Source organism: Cupressus sempervirens, chromosome 2, assembly GCF_028749045.1.
Source record: "Cupressus sempervirens isolate cs-2001-9-10 chromosome 2, ASM2874904v1, whole genome shotgun sequence".
Taxonomy (NCBI): Eukaryota; Viridiplantae; Streptophyta; class Pinopsida; order Cupressales; family Cupressaceae; genus Cupressus; species Cupressus sempervirens.
Window position 1 is genome coordinate 404,363,257 of NC_143119.1, and position 20,871 is coordinate 404,384,127.

Consider the following 20,871-nt stretch of genomic DNA (forward strand, 5'->3'; position numbering starts at 1 on the left):
CCAATGTATTTTAATCATGCAATAGTTGAGACCTCAGACTTGTCTATAGTAACTATCAAATGGATTCTATTAGCAGTCGAACTAAAGTGTTTGCTATCAGATGTTTCTTTCACTATTAATGTCTTATAAAGAATGTGGAGTTTCTCTTCATTCCCATGTGTCCTCCTCACACTTCGTTGTTGAGGTTGTGTGAAGTTTGTATGTATTAATATTTGTCTATTCTTGTTTCCGTTCAACCCAAATATGGCCTCCTTGATTCTAAATTCGCTTTCAGATTAACCTAGTCACCATAAATCCCTTTACGCCTTATATTGGCCGCTGACTAGGTATTCTCCATTTTTGTATTCTCCTTCCGTCTGGTGTTCAACTGTGTACCCAACCTATTCTCCTTCCGTCCATACTATTTGCTTGTATAGCAGCATGCAGATGTGATTTATTAAAACTATTCCCCTGTCTGATATAATATACTAGTGCTAAAAACTATGGAAATATAAAATATCGATTGACGGCTTCTACTTTGCCCCATTCCTTGCCTTCCTTCCAATTTGCTGATTGCTTGGCTTGTTTACCCTTCCTGTTCTCTTCTCCTATTCTACGTTAATACTTATCACTCATCTACAATAGTTCTCTATTAATAGTGACGGCTGTTGTTCTCGATTTCCTTCAATATAACAACTTTTTCCATCATATATTCCCCTCCCTTCTCGTCTTTCCTTTTTCGACTACTGTATAAATAATGCCAAGGTACTCGTTGATCGGTTGTGTCATTTGAGGATGAAATGTAAAGCGAGATTATACTAAATAAATATAAATATGAGATAGCATTTAAATATATACGGGTTTCATGAGTTATATTATGCATACTATAAAGATTTGATAATATATATATATATATATATATATATATATATATATATATGTACATATTTTAAATATCTCTCATGTATAAGGAAAATAAATGGTCGTCTTGATTATTATTATTTACGATTATATAATATTATATTGTGTTATTTATATAATATAATATTATATTAACTAGTATATCAAATAGTTAATAAATTATATTACAATTTATTTATTCATTTTATTATTATTATATATATATATAGTTAAATTCTACTGGAAAAATAGGGGACATGACAGTCCACCCTTCCTCAAATTGCTTGTCCTCAAGCAATTAGATCCTTCTATGCAATTGCAGTCCTTCATTGCGAATGGCTGATATGAATCCAGTGATCCTGAAATGTTAATACCAACTTGAGGTGAGAAGTGCAATATATTTGCAAATATGAATTTATAAAATCAAAAGACTATTATATTCAATTAAATTTCCTAAGAGTAAATCAAGGATGAAACTTATCTGGATTGTAATGCAGCACTTGTGATTCCCTCTATTAAGTGTAGCTTTTATTTAGAATGTCCTCTTAACTTCAATACTCACAGAGAATGCCCTTGATCCAACCTTGACAAAATGTCCTTAATCTTAACACTTGATAAGAATGTTCATGATGCTCAATACTCCTTAAGAATGTCCCTGATTCTTGGCATTCACTAAGAAACTTATACTAGAATATATGAAAACATAAAGCATACACCATATATATATAGTGTATGAAGACATGATGCAGACACGAAGCATACACATTGATGAAGACATGATGCAGCGATGAAGCATACACATGTTAGACCTGCATCACATGTTAGTACTTCAAAAACTATAAGAATATATTCAACCTTATAAGGTCCTAATTCACAATTTAAGCCCTTCTCAAGGAGAGGTCATGATCATATGCTTAGCTCCTGGGGGAGTGCTTCCTAGGGCTCTAATTATATTTATATAATATAATATTATATTAATTAGTATATCGAACAGTTAATAAATTATATTACAATTTACTTATCCATTTTATATATATATATATATATATATAGTTAAATTCTATTGGAAAAATAAGGGACATGACAGTCCACCCTTCATCAAATTGCTTGTCCTTAAGCAATTACATCCTTCTATGCATTTGCGATCCTTCATTCCAAATGACTGATATGAATCCAGTGATCCTGAAATGTTAATACCAACTTGAGGTGAGAAGTGTAATATATTTGCAAATATAAATTTATAAATCAAAAGACTATAATATTCACTTAAAATTCTTAAGAGTAAATCAAGGATGAAACTTATCTGGATTGTAATGCAACACTTGTGATTCCCTCTATTAAGTGTAGCTTTATTCTTGGATGAGTAAGTCTTCAAAGATTTAAAATCTTCATCGATTTTTCTTTCTATGAATTAGGACATTTATTTAGAATGTCCTCTTAACTTCAATACTCATAGAGAATGGCCTTGATCCAACCTTGATAGAATGTCCTTAATTTTAACACTTGATAGGAATGTTCATGATGCTCAATACTCCTTAAGAATGTCCTTACTTTTTGACATTCATTGAGAATGCTCTTGATTCTTGGCATTCACTAAGAAACATATACTAGAATATATGAAAACATAAAGCATACACTATATATATATAAAATTAGTGTATGAAGACACAATGCAGACACGAAGCATACATATTGATGTATGAAGACACGATGCGGCCATGAATCATACACGTGTTAGACCTGCATCACATGTTAGTACTTCAAAAACCATGATAAGAATATATTCAATCTTATAAGATCCTAATTCCCAATTTAAGCCCTTCTTAAGGAGAGGACGTGATCAGAAGCTTAGCTCTTGGGGGAGTGCTTCCTGGGGCTCTAATTAATAGAACAACTCTCCACTAAGCACCATCTTCTCACGATGCTTCTCCTTAAGACCTTATGGATAATCAATCTTCATATATCCATCCTTCCTAGGAGGGAGTTCTTCCTCATCCTCGGCCTTATGGATACCCACTCCCGGTGTATCCATCCTTATATATGCATATGATTTTCCTTAACTATATGTACTGTCCTTCAGAGAATACTCGATTCCCTGCCTCACTTCCTTAAGAATATTCAATTATAGAATATCTTTTGAAGTCATTCATAGAGGTTCACTCTTTGCCTTAATTCCATACGAGGAATTATAACATTAAATTTAGAATGTTATTGCTTTAATCTTTATTTCCGATTATATGAACTCATTGCCAGTCTAAATGATGATCATTTGTAGCCATGTTGTGAATGCTCTCCATACATATTTTTGTTGTCTAAAATAAATGGTTATCCTTATTATTGCTTACCCTCCTGGTCTATCTCTTCAGAATTATTGTATATTTCTCTTCTTGTTCGCTGACTGTACATATCTTTTTTTCCATTCTTCTTCCACGTCTTTGATGACAATTGTTGTTCATATATGCTGATCATTTTTTAAGATTCACCCTACAGGATGGCAAGATCATGCTTTGATACCACTGTAATGTCCCTTGGTCAACTATATTAGAAATTGAGAACAATTGCTTTCACTTTTCCTTCAACTGCAATCAACTCCATTATCAAGCATCTGTTGTACAACTGTTTATTCCCTCATAGATTTGGAGGTATTATAAGGCTTCAACAATGGCTTGTACCAACTAATGTAACAATTTGAGTCCGCAGATTTCAAATGCATATGTTTCTATCCAAACTGGTTATACCACTGAAAATCACTCATCAATATATATAGGAACTAAGAATGTCTGATTATAACCTGCTTTGAAGACTTCTAAGGATTATTTGCTTGTTCTTATGATAGTTATCATTAGTCACTGTGCCTGTATCTTTTGTCTGAACCTTCTATTCCATAAATTTATGATATCAAGGAATAATATTAAGCTACATGACATGTCAATATCATAATTTGGTTATCATAATTTTTATCTTTGCCAAGTTGCATTTATTTATCTTTATCTGAGTATCTCTTCTTCAACCTGATATATATCTATATGTGTGTAAGGTTGCTTACTACTATGTCAAACCAACTGTTCTATTGAGCGGATCTGAAATGAAGAGATATGTAATTCTTTTCCTCAGTTGAGTCAGATGTTATATCTCAATTCTGTATATAATTATCGATTATATATGGCCAATGTATTTTAATCATGCAATAGTTGAGAACTTTGACTTGTCTATAGTAACTATCAAATGGAATCTGTCAGCAGTCAAACTAAAGTGTTTGTTATCGGATGTTTCTTTCACTATTGGTGTTGTATAAAGAATGTGGAGTTTCTATTCATTCCCATGTGTCCTCCTCACACTTCGTTGTTGAGGTTGTGTGAAGTTTGTATGTATTAATATTTGTCTATTCTTGTTTCCGTTCAACCAAAATATGGCCTCCTTGATTCTGAATTTGCTTTTAGATTAACCTGTTACTCCTTACAATCTTGATGCGCGGAATGGTGGTGTTTGTGTGTTTGAAGCCGGAGATGCTTAATAATTATGTAGTCACCATAAATCCCTTCATGCCTTATATTGGCCGTTGACTAGGTATTCTCCATTTTTTGTATTCTCCTTCCGTCTGGTGTTCGATTGTGTACCTGACCTCTTCTCCTTCCGTCCATGCTATTTGCTTGTATAGCAGCGTGCAGATGTGATTTATTAAAACTATTCCCCTGTCCGATATAGTATACCCGTGCTAAAAACTATGGAAATAGAAAATATCGATTGATGGCTTCTGCTCTGTCCCGTTCCTAGTCTTCCTTCCAATTCGCTGATTGCTTGGCTTGTTCGCCCTTCTATTCTCTTCTCCTATTCTGCGTTAATACTTATCACTCGTTTGCAATAGTTCTCTATTAATATTGGCGGTTGTTGTTCTCGATTTCCTTCAATATAACAACTTTTTCCATCATATATTCCCCTCCCTTCTTGTCTTTCCTTTTTGGACTATCGTATAAATGATGGCAAGGTACTCGTTGATCGGTCATGTCATTTGAGGATGAAATGTAAAGTGAGATTATACTAAATAAATATAAATATGAGATAGCATTTGAATATATACGGGTTTCGTGAGTTACATATGCATACTATAAAGATGAGATAATATATATATAGTTTAAATATCTCTCATGTATAAGGAAAATAAATGGTCTTCTTGATTATTATTATTTATGATTATATAATATTATATTGTGTTATTTATATAATATAATATTATATTGATTAGTATATCAAATAGTTAATAAATTATATTACAATTTACTTATTCATTATATATATATATATATATATATATATATATATATATATATATTGTTAAATTTTACTGGAAAAATAGGGGACATGACACTAAGACCCTCCTTGCTTTCATTGTTTAGAAGCAATCCGATTCTAACAATCCTTTATCAAGTAGCCAAAGGTGTGGTAGTAGTTACATTGAACTTCCTTCTTCTTTGAGCTATCTTGAGGCTGACTGGAGCCTTTTTGCTAAGTTGATTGAGACCTGTCCTTGTGAAAGGATTTGGCTGTAGAGGCTTGTTTGGAGGAGGATGAAGTTGCACTACTACCAAGTTGTTGTTTCCAATAGTCATGTTGCAAAAGTTTGGTGCAGGAGTTTGATATATTGAAAGTCAACATTAGTTGCATTAATGTTGAGTGTTTCGATCGATGAATTGCTCATAGGAATGAGGTAGACTCTTCATGGTTATTACTACTATATCCTCTTTCTCCATCTTTTGTCCAATGGCCTCTAGTTGATTTTGAATGTCCTTAATCTTTGTTAAATGCTCTTGCAATGGCATACACTCATCCATCATGATAGAAAATAGTTGGTTCTTTAGGAAGGACACATGACTTTTATCTAATGTGCCATGGAGATCCATCAAAATAGTCCATATCTTTGCATTTGTCTTGCTTGATGGCACTTTGTGGTAGTTAATCATCAGTAATTGAAAGCTTGATAAGCATGAGCGCTTCTCAGTTGCGCATGTCAAACTTATCTTGTACTGATCTAGGTTGAGTAGGATGAGACTCTTTACCCAAAATGAGCTCATCAATATGACTATACTCGAAGGTAGTCAGCCATTCGCTCCTTCCATGTGTTCTGTTTTTGCCGTTGAGTCATTGACAACCTTCCAACATTATGTTGGTCAAAGATTTCATGTGCCCATTTTCCAAGGCATAAAAAATGGGAAATTCTAAAAAGATGACAAATAGATTATGTAACCTGAGGCATGGATCTCAATGCACAAAGGTAGATTCAAGTACAAACTTCAAGAATGATAAGTACAACTGGTACAGATCTCAATCTATGGATTTTTTACAGACCCAGAAAATAATGTAGAAGACCCAAAATTCTTTGGAAAATACCCACATTATATACGTAGGTTAAATATTAATCTAACCCAAAAATGAAAGGGTTTAATAAAAACCCCAACTCACTAGAAAAAGAGGTTTACAAATCACGTTTATAAAACGCATGTTTTGTAGAGGAAAAATTTCTATAAAAAAACAAGGGTTGTAGACAAAAATGGCTCTTGCAAAGATCGTGAGCAGATGAAACATGTACACAGGCCATCACAATTCCAAAAGACGAATAAACCTAGAGGAATCTTGTGCTTTAGAAAGACACAAATACACTTGCGTTGGTTGGCGAAAATCGACTACAAATAGAAGGAAGAAAACACAAAATTGTATTTCTACTAGGTCACGAGTTGGAGAAATCCCCATCTATAAAAAGCAAGGTTGCACGGGTACGTGGGTACGAGAACGGGAACGGGAACGGGTATGGGAACGGGTACGGGTACGCATATTTTTCAAAATAGGGGACGGGGGTACATGTGTATGCCTAATTTTTTTCTATATAATTAATATTTTATAGAAAATATAAAAATCAAAATATATGTCATGATACATGACATTGAGCATTCAAAACAAGAGATTTGAAAATATGAGCCATAAGTCAAATATATATATATATATATATATATATATATATATATATATATATATATATATATATATATATATATATATATATATATATATATATATGCTATTGCTGAATGTTTAATGTTTAAAGTATTTTTCATAACAGGGGACGGGGGTACTTGGTTATGTCAAACTTATTTAAAAATTATACTTTTATATTTATAAAAAAATCCAAGGTTGCACGGGTACGTGGGTACGAGAATGGGAATGGGTACGGGAACGGGTACGGGTACGCATATTTTTCAAAATAGGGGACGGGGGTACGTGTGTATGCCTAATTTTTTTCTATATAATTAATATTTTATAGAAAATATAAAAATCAAAATATATGTCATGAGTCATGACATTGAGCATTCAAAACAAGAGATTTGAAAATATGAGCCATAAGTCAAATATATATATATATATATATGCTATTGCTGAATGTTTAATGTTTAAAGTATTTTTCATAACAGGGGACGGGGGTACTTGGTTATGTCAAACTTATTTAAAAATTATACTTTTATATTTATAAAAAAATCTGAAATTATGAGTCATGACAATGGTTTTTCAAAACAAGAATAGTGATAAAGTTTGCAAATGTAATGTATTGTTTTCAGTTTCAGATTTGCTATATGTTTGAAATAATAATACATGATAAATGCTTAGATACATAACAAAGAAGGCAGACTTTAAACATGAACAAGAAGATCCTAAATCATATGACAATGACATATTGCAAATGATAAACTTATGACTTGAACAGTGATAAAGTTTATTGTTAATGAGTATCAAAGCTTCAAACTGTTTTGGTATTGAATTAAGTTTGGTAAACAACAAGCTAATACAAAAATAAAAACACCAAAAAAAAAATCAGAATCTTAATCAAGGTCCTTAGATACGATGCTCTCCACTGAGTACCCGGTACGTGGGATACGTGTACCTGGTACTTGGGTACGTGGGTACGAGTACCCATGCAACCTTGAAAAAATCTGAAATTATGAGTCATGACAATGGTTTTTCAAAACAAGAATAGTGATAAAGTTTGCAAATGTAATGTATTGTTTTCAGTTTCAGATTTGCTATATGTTTGAAATAATAATACATGATAAATGCTTAGATACATAACAAAGAAGGCAGACTTTAAACATGAACAAGAAGATCCTAAATCATATGACAATGACATATTGCAAATGATAAACTTATGACTTGAACAGTGATAAAGTTTATTGTTAATGAGTATCAAAGCTTCAAACTGTTTTGGTATTGAATTAAGTTTGATAAACAACAAGCTAATACAAAAATAAAAACACCAAAAAAAAAATCAGAATCTTAATCAAGGTCCTTAGATACGATGCTCTCCACTGAGTACCCGGTATGTGGGATACGTGTACCCGGTACTTGGGTACGTGGGTACGAGTACCAGGGGTGTGGGTACGAGTACCCATGCAACCTTGATAAAAAGACAAGACGTGATTTGAAAATGCGAGCTGAGTCTACAACATAAATGAGCAGTTTGAAAATGCGAGTCAAGTCTGCAAAGGAAACGTCCACATAGGTGTTCATGAGAACTGAAAACTGAGAAAATGACCATTCTGTTGAAGAAGAAATTCAAGAAAAATGTGTATCACAGAAAGAAAAAACTTCTGCAAAAAATGGTTGCCAACAAAAACGACTCTTGCAAAGTTTGGGTAGATGAAACATGAACACAGGGAACGTAAAAAATAGAGGAAATCTTGTGCTTCATAAAGATGCAAATATACACTTGGTGGTTGGTATAAAAGGACCACAAACAAAATGAAAAAATTATGAAATCATGTTTGCACTAGGTTGCAAGCTGGAGAAATCTGTGTCTGCTAAAAATGACTTCCAAAACCTTTGAAAAACACACAAAATGCAAGCCCCAAAAACTTTTGACAGATTTTTCAGAAACCTCAAAGAAGACATAGTTTTTTAGAACTCTTAAAAAATATCATTCGAAATTGAATGAAAAAACAAATGATATATGTTATGGTTCTATAATGGATATACATATACTTCATCTATGTTTTCATACAAATAGCTAAAATAAATTCTATAGAGTTTTTAAAATTTTCCCTATTTTTTATATAGCTTTCCTTATTGTCATCCTTGTTCTAGATAAACATCTATCCTAAAAGCCTACTTCCGCATCCCCCCATCTCCTCATCTTGGCATAGTGGGGTAACATAGGTTTTGTCGGTACATGTCCCAAAAGAATATGTTTAGGACTTCCATTTTGATGGCAAAATGGGCATTTATCTGGTTGGATCATCATACATCTCAACCTGCCATCGACAAATGCTTTGAAATGTAAAATCTTCCAAGCCAGAACTTGAGCATTAGTCTCTGTCTTAGACCACCAAGTTTGAGCATTCCAACTTTTCCCAAATCTTTTCTCATTATTGACTTTTCCAATTTTGATTCAATCTAGAATTTGATGGTAAAGTAGAAGAGGCTCAAGTAGATTTTTATTATAAGAAAGAAATCAAATTGACAATTAGACAACCATCACGAATCGTTTGAGAAATTACATTCCAAAGGACTGCAAAGCTTCATGACTAGTTGTATATGTGAGGTTTGAAATTGGGGCAGCTCGCTGTAAAAAGTCCTGCAGAAGTCGTGAAATTGGAGCTGGTGAAGAAGATATAGATTGGAGGATCAGAGGTGCAGTAAACAGTTCGAGCACTAGTAAGGTGGTGCTTAAGTTGGAAATTCATAACTTTGTGAAATGATAAGAGTGTTTAAGGATAAATCGGATTCCATGCATAAGAAACTTTAGGATAATATCATATATAGGCATGAGACAAGAAGCATATCACTTGGAAATAAGTAGACAATTGAAGGCTTAATCGGTTTCCACCTCCACCTGCAGACCAGAAACATTTAAATAATTTATCTCACTCAATCAAGATAAACAATTTACATTCACCATTCTCATCCTGAGAAGATTACTAAATTATTAAAACATGCACTAATTGACAAAAGATAATGATATCAAAGTTATATTACATCTTCCCACAGCTTTAAAAATTTGTCGAAACATATCTACAATTTAAAATTGGTCTCATCTATATGAAATTGTATGCATATAATCTAAAAGTTAAAATTATTGTTATACATGAAAAAGTTAGGATCTTATGATCTTAAATTGGCTTCCGTGTTTACACAGTCTTAAAACATTCATTCATTTATTTTAGAGTTTATTTGATAATGTCGTGATTGGGTTTTAAGTTCAACTTTATGCTTCTGTAGAGAATTTAAAGCATTCTCTTTTAATCAAACATGTTAAAACACAAATAGAAACGACAAAGCACAGAAAAATAGAAAAATTAAAATGAGTAAACATTTTAAAATTAGTTTATTAGCAGATCAAGAGTCTCATTGTCAGCCTTTCTCAGTCAGCTGCAATCCCCTTTGAAATCCATCGTTCCCTGTGCTGTAAATTGCGGTTCAGTATGTGCAAATAATGAAGTGGTTTAGCTATTCAACCATGAAGAGACTCAGAGCATGGGGATGTTAATCAGTTTAAATGGTTGATTACTGATGATATTTTCACGGCTGTTTGATCTATCATTATAATAGAGAGATATAGAGATTAAAAAGGAAAGATGGATAGAAGGAGTTCACTATTGGCGTAATCCTTGCACCCCTCAATGGTGCAAGTGCTAGTAATATAAAGCATCAAAGCTTAGTGGCAAATACCTTGCAATCCCAATAAGCAAGGATATTATCACACAACCAAAATTCAAACTTCCAAATAGTATTAAAATCAGATTTTAAGAACCAGAAAATAGAATCAACGTATGACAATTCTACCCAGAATTTATGTTGCAAAAAATTAGGAAAATAAGTGGAAGGAAACTGCACACAAAATGATGAGTAGAAATACTAGCATGGACATGTCCAAGAGGGTGAGTGTAAATTCTCTAATACAAAGCATTTTCGTAACCTCTCAACAATAGCTCCTTTGGCATATTTTACCACATTCCTAGGAAATGAGGAATTTTACTTCATGGTTTCTCAAAAAATATATTTTTTTCCCGTACATCTGCCATCTATGCACATGTCAGCATCTTCAAGGTATAACGAGTATATAGCATTGGAATGAAATTCATTTCCCCATCAATTAAGTTACTTTTAAAGGGGATGACTAGCTTTGACATTCTCAACCATCTCGGTTGGGATAATTAGCCGTCCCTTGTGATTTCTTGCCACATCCTATTTTGGGGATGTTTCTCATGATTTCTCAAATTTTGGGGATGGCTAGGGGACGTCCCCTAGGTGTCCCCATATCCCGGAAAGAAGAATGTGCCTAAAAAGGTCAAGGGATCCCTGAGAATCTCAGTAACAAATCAATAATCATGGTACTCCATTGCATTAATCTTTGTAAAAGCTTTACTCATTTTGTATGTTGTTGAAATTAGATGGCAAGTTTCATAAATGGATCCTTGAGATTTGCTTTACATTCCTTACTTCACTAGCCTAGGCAATTCATAGAGAAAATGTGAAAGGAATCATTGACATGAAATTTAAGTGCCCTTTTGTTCATAGCAGCAAACAACTTTTAGGAAAATAACTAGTAAACTAAAACTTAACATTGTCTTGAAAAACTAGGATTATCAAAAAAAAGAAGAGAGGAAAACATCACTTCTTTTAATTTAAAGACATTACAGTGGTATGGAGATATAGAGATAAAATATGAGGAGGGATCTAGGGTGGCAGCCCCTAGCATAATTATGGTCCAAAGCCTCTAACGCGGTCTAGGGGCAATATCTCACATGGGATTTTGGGGCTATTTTTAATTTAAAAACATCTGAATGGTATGGAGATAGAGAGAGAAAATAAATAAGAGGGGGAATCTAGGGTGTCAGCCCCTAGCATACTTGAGGTTCAAAGCTTCTAACATGGTTTAGGGGCAATGTAATATCCCGGCTGGATATTTGTTTTTATTTCCTTTCAACAATACACTCAGAAATAAAACCTTGCAGATAATTTCCAGCCCATTCGAAAACCAGTGAGCAATTCCAATGGAAATTAAATCACTTTTCTCGGATACACATTCAGACTCAGATGTAAGCAAAAATGGAATACAATGCTATAACAATACCAAAATATTCTTCAGATGAATATAACCCGTTATTTCACAATAGCATCCAAGAAGTCGAACATATAACCATGAATTACAAACTGATAAGGTAAAACCAGCAACTCTTATAACTCACTAAATTATGTTATTGTATTATACAACAACAATACAATAACCAGCACTATAAATCCAATCCTAAATACAGATTAACAGTCAGATTGGAATACTAGAATAAGAACCTGTAAGCGCTATTGAAACACCTGAAATGATGTTTCCCGAGACAATGGGTTTGCATCCACTGTTTGCAAGCATGAGGGGCTACGTCCTCCAACTAGCTGAAAGTTGAAGCTTTCTGAGACTCTCACAAGAGAGGAAACTGAACTGAATAATAAAATCAAGCATACCCAACAATGAGCCTCTTTCCCCTTTTAATATGCAAACCAAGACTCTTCGACTCCTCTCTGGTTTTTGTCTTATTCCATTGTGGCTCTTCAACTTCCCTAAGGCATTTCGTCTTGTTCCTCCTTGCCCCTTTGTCCTTTATATAACATTAAGTCGACCTTTTTAATATTTTGAGCCTATGTCTTAGAGTCAATTTAATGTTGCATAAAATAAGACTTCAATATTTCTAATGTTCCAAAAAGGGAACATTATAAATTTCCCCTCCTTAAAATTGCTTGTCCTCAAGCAATTAGTACCAGGATCCCATAAGAGTCTGTACGCAGCCCTATAATCCAAACTGAAAACAATTTTGGCCATATTGCGAAGCTAGATGTCTCTCTGCAATCTATCTCTCAACTGGATCCCTGGATCCCATATAACTCTATGAAAAAACTTAGCACCTGCACCTGTAAAGTGATCAACACTAATCAACACCATGACCACTATAAAATCCTCGTCCAACCATGGATACAATTGGCCAACACCTGGATTCCAAACTCTATTACGTTGTCTCACTGCTATGGTGAGAGAGAAATATATCCCAGGTCCATGTATAATCCAGTAGAATGTGAAGACCTGACCTAAGTGGATGATGTAAGAAATGAATTGCTCAAAAATTGAAACTATCATCCCATGGACATCAAAGTTCATACTGTTGGCATAAACTTGGAGAATTCTCAAATGCATAGGTGCTATGAGTATGAAAAATGCTGAGAATCTACCCACAAACCTCAAAAAAATACTCCACTGAGAAACTGTTCAGAGGCTGATGAAGAAAATTCACCCAACTCCTGAATGGAATGAAATCAAAAAATATGTTGGGACTAATCAAATGATAAACAACAGAAGTTGATTCATCATTCCCCTACTGAGATCTAGATTCGCTGCTAGAATCTGAGCCAGGATCCCAAAGTCTGAAATCAAACTCTTCCTTTTCATGACAAATAAGAGATGATCCTTCATTTAACACAAAAAGAGGATTGTCGGGTGTCCAATCAGCTACAACTTCAAACAAAGGGTTGTCAACAAGCTGAAAGTGTTATGAAGTTTTGCTATTTAACCATTTGGGGCAGCAATCCAAGTCATACATCTGCTGAATGCTCTCAAGTTCGTCAGTGACTTCCTAGAAGAACTCCTGCCTCATTCTATTCCCATGTTCTCGAGAGTGTTCCATGAGCTTGATTTGATTTTCTGCTCCTTGTAGAGATGGTTGAGTTTCACTCAATCCCTACCGAATATTCTTAAGCCTCCTATTTAGATCCTCAATCTCATCCTTTTCCCTATTTGACTGTGCCGCATAAATCTCAGCAACCTTAAGAATATAATCCCTGTCAGATAGCAAATATAAGTAATCTGATTTCATAGTCTCGAGGGCTGTTTTGACCCTCTGTAAATCGGCCACATGCCAGTCACCTTCCCCTTCCCTTGGGACCTTCCTGTAGAGCTCCTCAACCAACTCATAAGTACTGTCATACTGCACCAAGGATGCCACAACCATGTCTTCACTAACCTTCAATTGATTTTGTAAGGCATGTATTTCATTATCTCGCTGCTGAAACTGTTAATTGTCTTGCAATGTCATCCTTGGTTGTTCCTCTAAATTCATGTTCTGAGTATCATGAATATAGGGTTCATGATGCCAAGGTCCTAAACTGTTATTGCCTTGTGTGCAATCTATTTCATTAATCTGCTTGACGAAGCTCGCCTCCAAGTCAGCCACGAAGAAACCTGCACCTTGTGTAACGTCTTCTACGTGATTGCGAGAAGGCTGCAGATCATTGGTAGTTGTCAGCTCTTCTATTTCAAGACCATCTAAATGATAATTCTGGTCTATCGGAAATTCTTCATACACCCCTGTGGGTTGTTTGTTAGAAAAGAGATCTTGGACCAACTCTAGATACTTTCTTTTTGCCATATCAGTCATTTTTTTTTGCTCGAGATAAAAATCCATATAATCACTGAACGAAAGATCATTCTGAATTCAGTTAGGGAGTCTTTGATAATCTTTGTAAATGTAGAGTATTTCTGCCCTTACATCAGCCTCAAAATCATGGGCTAACTGTGCTTGTGGCTTCATATTATTTTTCAAGATTTAATCCTAGCCCTGTATTTTCCTTACTGTCCAAATGGGTGTTCTTCAATAAGATAGAAAACTAATGTGTAGGGATCTTCAGTTAATGCTGCTGTCAGAATACATCTTTGATGCTTGGATAGCCTCTTAGGGTATCTTTTCTTGTCACATTTACCAATACTACGAATGCTCACAATTTGATCTCTCTCTAATTAATTGAGCAATTTAATACCTACAAATATAGCAATTGATACTCTGTGCTTTTCTATATTATGCTGATTCGTAGCAGCAAGATCATTCATTTTTGCTCTTGTAGCATTATATTCTCAGTCTTAGATTTGTCTACAGTGCCAGGCCACTTTCCAGGTCTTCTGAACTTCGCTAAATAAAAGAAGAGCTTGATTACCTATCTCTTTGAGATGTTTCTTCAAACTTTGTTCCAAACTCCTAATAATTGCTTGCTGTTAATTAATCAATACAAATCTGTCACTCCAGTTCTACTAACTGCTCAGTCTGCAACTGTTGTTATTTGGCATCGAAATTAACACTTACTGTTTAACTGTAATGATTTGAGGCAGTTATAACCCAATATTCCTTGTTTGGATGTAAGGTATATTGTTAAGCAGTTAGTGTGCAAACCCTGACTTCAGTGAAAATATGACTGTCACTCCAAATTAACTCAAGGGAAAAGAGTCCAAATGATATAACTCAGAATTTAAAGTAAACATACATCAGCATCTCGTGACTTGTTGACGTGAGCTGATATGGTGGTCCGGTTCTGCAGTGATGAATGTATTCCACCTTCATCCATAACACTCCAGCATAGCTGCCAACAACTCTATATCTTCTTCTCTAGATTCTATCGCACCTACTAACTTCCTGGAACTACAATCACACTGCTATCACGGCTTGGAAAATGATGGGGGAAGCACGTCTTCAGCTCACTGTCATACTTGACTATAGTAACTGGTGAATCTCGCAACTGACTAGTTGCTATACTTTGCGTGAGTTGGCTGAGATTACCTCCTCTGTAAATCTAGTCTTCAGATGTCGGCGCTAAAATGTGTTTTGTTCACGTTTTGTTGCCAATGGAATGTCCAGCTCAACCCGGATATAATGGAGTCTTGTCTAGAAGGGTATAGGAGTTTGGATTGACCACAGACAAAACTGCTCTTGCTAACGTATAATCTTCTTATTATTCCAAACTCAACTCTTAACTAACCTGGACGTGTGTCAATATGATCTTCTTACACCGCCTCCACCCGGACATAGACCTATATTCCGTGAGTGATTTGGATAATTCTTGTGGCTCTTGAGTCCCCTGTTCTTAGTTATGGGGCTCGTTATAGCTAGCAATCTGTTTACTAGATGTCGAGACTAACACCCCCAGATTTCTCCTTTCTCATAAATGTCCAACTGCTACCATAAGTTCAATATTTTGTCATTTTGGAATGATTCACTCCATCTGTCTTTTGCATAGAATAAGGTTATTCACTTAATGGTAGGAGCTCAAGCTTCCACGTAACCGTCAACCACAACTCCACATCTTCAATATTCGGCAGTTATTGTCAAAGTTTAAATTTATTTGGTTTATTCCCTGGTACATACAAATTTGATCCCTTCAGGAATACGTGGCATCTTGCCCACGGGCTTTATTGACAGTATCCAAAGGAAATATGCAATTGCGATTGGTCTCATTACTGCACATGATAGATTGACTTCTACTTCAAAATTAATTCATCTCGAAAGAGTAATGATAGAGGGAACTTGGAGTGGGTGTTGTAACGCTCTAGCCTTGTATGATATCAGACGCCCATACAGGTATATAGGACACCGAAGTGTTTGGAAAGTAGCACTCTTTTTCTTGGAAGGTTGCATACATCACACCACGACAATGACTCACCAAGGAAATCCTTCAATTCCAATATTGGTGTTCGCTTGCTTGCTCGGGAATGGAAACTTCCTGACTGCTAAGCTCCAATTTTTGTTAATAATTATTGGCCCACTTGATATACTATTATGGAAATGTAAAGAGACTAATACCCCTTGTTTTGGATTGACCATTTGTTCTGATAGTCTCTACTCTGTCGATGCTTTGTTCTATGCAACCATAATCATATTCCAAGCTTCATATCTTCGTTGTCACCTATGACCATTGGCGTAGAGTGAAATCTGATGGAGGATTCTTTCATATTAATTTGCCTCTATTTGTCATGGAGTATGATTGAACCATTTGATACTTCATATTCACTATCGTATTCACCTTTGCACACCACACTTACACACGACAGGAAGAATTTATAGAAATGCAAGCTGCTGATAACCGGAATACAGATCCTCACAAAAATTTTATGCCCTGTAAAATCTTTGCCGATTAAGTATTTTCTTAGAAACCAGGTTAGCTGAAGTGCTTCCCCTCATGAAGACATTGTGCGTATATCACTGCTGGAGACTCCCCACATAAATTTGATCTTTCCACCACTTAATACATCATTCGTGTATAATAGTCATTGAATATCAATAATTATTTCTATTTATATCTTTGAAATGTTCTCAAGAAATGAATTCCTCCATTAATTCGGAAGGACAAAATAAAACTCCATGCCTGAATGTTTTGTGTGTTTTGTACTTGCACAGACTGACTCCAATTGCTTCTTGGTACAGTCCTCTGAATTCTTCTTTACACGGCATATGTTCCTTTTCACTCTTCAATCATCACGGGGCCTTAGAATAATGTGTGATACAATGGCTCTGGTCATCATGAATAGATGACGGTCTTCAATATTTCAGTACTGTCCACAGTATATGTCTTACTGACCTCCACTTCTAAGTCTGTGCATATATATATATTGATGCATAATCTGTTATATGCATAACTTTGTGTTTGTTTGGTCAAACTGGATATTGCCCAATGTTCTCTTCTTGTTTCTGTGAATTAGCTGATGTAAAGTACTTACATTGGAGACTCCTGTTCAACCCACAAGATGGCAAGACCTGAGGCTCTGATACCACTGTAATATCTTGGTTGGATATTTGCTGTTGTTTCCTTTCAACAAAACACTCGGAAATAAAACCTTGCAGATAATTTCCAGCACATTCGAAAACCAATGGGCAATTCCAATGGAAATTAAATCACTTTTCTCGGATACACATTCAGACTCAGATGCAAGCAAAAATGGAATACAATGCTATAATAAGACCAGAAGATTCTTTAGATGAATATAACCTGTTATTTCACAATAGCATCTAAGAAGTCAAACATATAACCATGAATTACAAACTAGTAAGGTAAAATCAGCAACTCTTATAACTCACTAAATTATGTTATTGTATTATACAACAGCAATACAATAACCAGCACTACGAATCCAATCCTAAATATAGATTAACAGTTAGATTGGAATACTAGAATAAGAACCTGTAAGCGCTACTGAAACACTTGAAATGATGTTGCCTAGGACAATGAGTTTGCATCCACTGTCTACTAGCACGAGGGGCTCCATCCTCTAACTAGCTGAAAGCTGAAGCTTTCTGAGACTCTCACAAGAGAGGAAACTGAACTGAATAATAAAATCAAGCATATCCAACAATGAGCCTCTTTCCCCTTTTGATATGCAAACCAAGACTCTTCGGCTCCTCTCTGGTTTTCACCTTATTCCCTTGTGGCTCTTCGACTTCCCTAAGGCATTTCGTCTTGTTCCTCCTTGCCCCTTTGTCCTTTATATAACATTAAGTCGACCTTTTTAATATTTTGAGCCTATGTCTTAGAATCAATTTAATGTTGCATAAAATAAGACTTCAATATTTCTAATGTTCCAAAAAGAGGAACATTACAGGCAATATCTTGCATGGTGTTTTTGGGTTAGTGCTTATCATGGGGAGTTGGGGGCTAGTGCCTATCATGGGGACTTGGGGTAGTCCCATTAGCAGAATCCTTGAGCAGCGCTCTTGGCATGGTCTTGTGGTAATATAGGTTGGGGTTGAGGTGCACATACCCCACTACCAAGCCCAAATTAGCCTTCGAAACTTTGTAGACCACCATGAGTTATGATATTTTTCATAATTTTACTGTTTAATCAAGCTCAAAATCTCCTCCAGGCTAAAAAAAAAAAAATGCTTAATTTTCGTAGATTTGACTTTTGTCAAATTTTTCCATTTTTAAATTAATAATTATATAATATTTATATAACAAGATCATTACAGCTTTCCAAAACATTTGAGATTCTAAAATCCTAATCTGTAATTTACATACGGAACATTCAAAGCCAATGAAATCCTAAATAAATTTAAATCCTATATTAATGCTTTACAGTTGCACAAAATTTATTCAATTGCAAGGAATAATCCAGACTCCATGTAGTGAACAGAACTTGAAAATTGAATATTGACTAACACAAGTAGAGGTTCCCAAAGAAGGTGTAAATGACATTAAAACTGACAAAAGCTATAAATATATAATTGGTTTTAGTCTTATTTGAATTAATGAAATTAATGATTTACTGTTGATCTCTCATTTCCCGTTAAGGAAAAGAGAGATCTTGAATAGCATTATGGCTAAAAAAAACTATGCAGTAACTAACCCATGGCTTCGTTGTATTGAGCATCTATATATCAACCCTACCATGTGGAGATAATACATACTCTGTAAAAAACCGTGTTGAAATCCATTGAAATAAAATGTTGGACTCGTGCGTAAAACCACACTGCACGGATAACTCTGAAATAATGGTTAATCGCGAAGAAATTGGGTTAAAATGGGTCCAATCGCCAGTCAACGATTAATTTGGAAGTTACAATTTGAACAGCAAAAAAATTGCCGAGTATGCTGTTCCACGATTAATTGAAATATTTAAACAATTTTTGCTTCTTTGGTCTTGTGACTTGTCCATGGAGGAGTAAACACCTTAGCATATTATTCCCAGCCTACTTTGAACCTTAATTTCATTGTTGGAATATCTTAGGCTTTTATACATGCTACAATTATTTTATGATCTTTGGCAAATAGTACTAGGCACTTGCTTTTATATTCATTTTACTCCTGTAGGGCTGTATGAATTGATATTGGCGGATTTATACGTTGTCAGTAGTCTTTCCATTATTCAATATGTAAATTGAATTAGCGCAATTAAATTGTAATGCGCAGTAATTTGTATTAAGCACGATGAAATATTAAATTTTATGTCTACTCGCTTGTAGGGTTTAGTATGCTGTTCCATTTCCCTTGGAACCATTTCCTTCATTGTATGTGATGGATGAATCATAACTAGCAACAGTTAGAAAGCTTGGCATGCCCATTGCAAGCAATGTAAATGGTAGGCGACGATGTTTGTATTCACGGCAAGATCTGCTGTTCATCATCCTCGAGGTATTTGTTATTGAAGCAAATGGATCAATATGTTAGCTGTGTTGCTTTTATTCATTGATAAATTCAGTAGGCACTGGAGCTCGTGAGGGTACTTACATATTTGGTTGTTTGAAAGGAATCAGATGGCTAAAGGGATTTCGTCATTGCTTCAGATGGCTTGATTTGAGCTTATGATAGGATAGGTTATGCGGTGCATGATGTTTCACGTGGCAACAGTAGACAAGAACAACTAGATAGCAAGTTTTATTGTGTTGCTATGAATGAAAATGAAATCCTAAATTAGTTCAATTTCACCCTGCTAAGAATGCTCTTGGCGATGCTACTTAAAGGGGTTTTATTTGATTTTCTAGTTTGCATCCATTGTTTTATAGTGATTTCCTATTCAAGTATTCCCTGCTGGAGATGTGTCAAGGGCTGGTAGATTTTCTAAGCATCCAAGTTTTCCACTGGAGTTTTAGATGTCGCGGGAAACAACTGTAAATTAATCTGAATAGCAGCAAATGAATATCTTATAAAGATCTTATTTTTCATCCAGTTGTCCTTATTACCTTTTTTGCACTGTTACAATGCTCGTGTGCTATCAGGTCCAAGCTTGTCCTCCTTTGTGAACCCCGCTGTAGGTATTTCGTAGAATTACAATGGGTTCTTCAAAACAAAGTTCTGATAGTAATTAGAATGGTAAAGCATCGTAATATTTGTCAGTCTTGCTATTTTTCATTTTCAATTGATTGATTGAATTACATTATTCACGATGAAAGTTATGTTATTGCCCGTGAGCAGGCTACATGTTGGTTACGTCAGGGAAGGCATCAATATGTTTTCCAATGGTCGTACAATTGTCTTTATATTGCTTGAAACAATTCCGGGTGTGTTGTCGGATAGCCAAACCGTTGTCTTCATATTGTTTTGGAACAATCTTTGGTAGTTCTCTTTGCATGCCAACTAAATTAATAAACTAAAATTTTAAATTTTTATTATTTTGCTTTCCTTGCTAGCCATGTAATATACCCTGTTAAACTTTTC

The 20,871-nt window shown here is 34.8% G+C and overlaps 1 protein-coding gene across 3 annotated transcripts in view; it reads left to right on the forward strand.

The window, feature by feature from the left end:
• Nucleotides 1-20,378, forward strand: part of LOC149572837 (zinc transporter) — a 148,549-nt gene extending 128,171 nt beyond the window's left edge. The window contains exons 11-12 of one of the 3 annotated variants that reach the window (XR_016359985.1): nt 19,680-19,848; nt 19,964-20,378. The gene's annotated coding sequence lies outside the window, so the exon portion shown is untranslated. Of the gene's footprint in view, nt 1-19,679 lie in introns of all 3 variants that reach the window. The other 2 variants (XR_016359986.1, XM_089813912.1) reach the window with 2 other exon arrangements.
• Nucleotides 20,379-20,871: the final 493 nt, after the last annotated feature.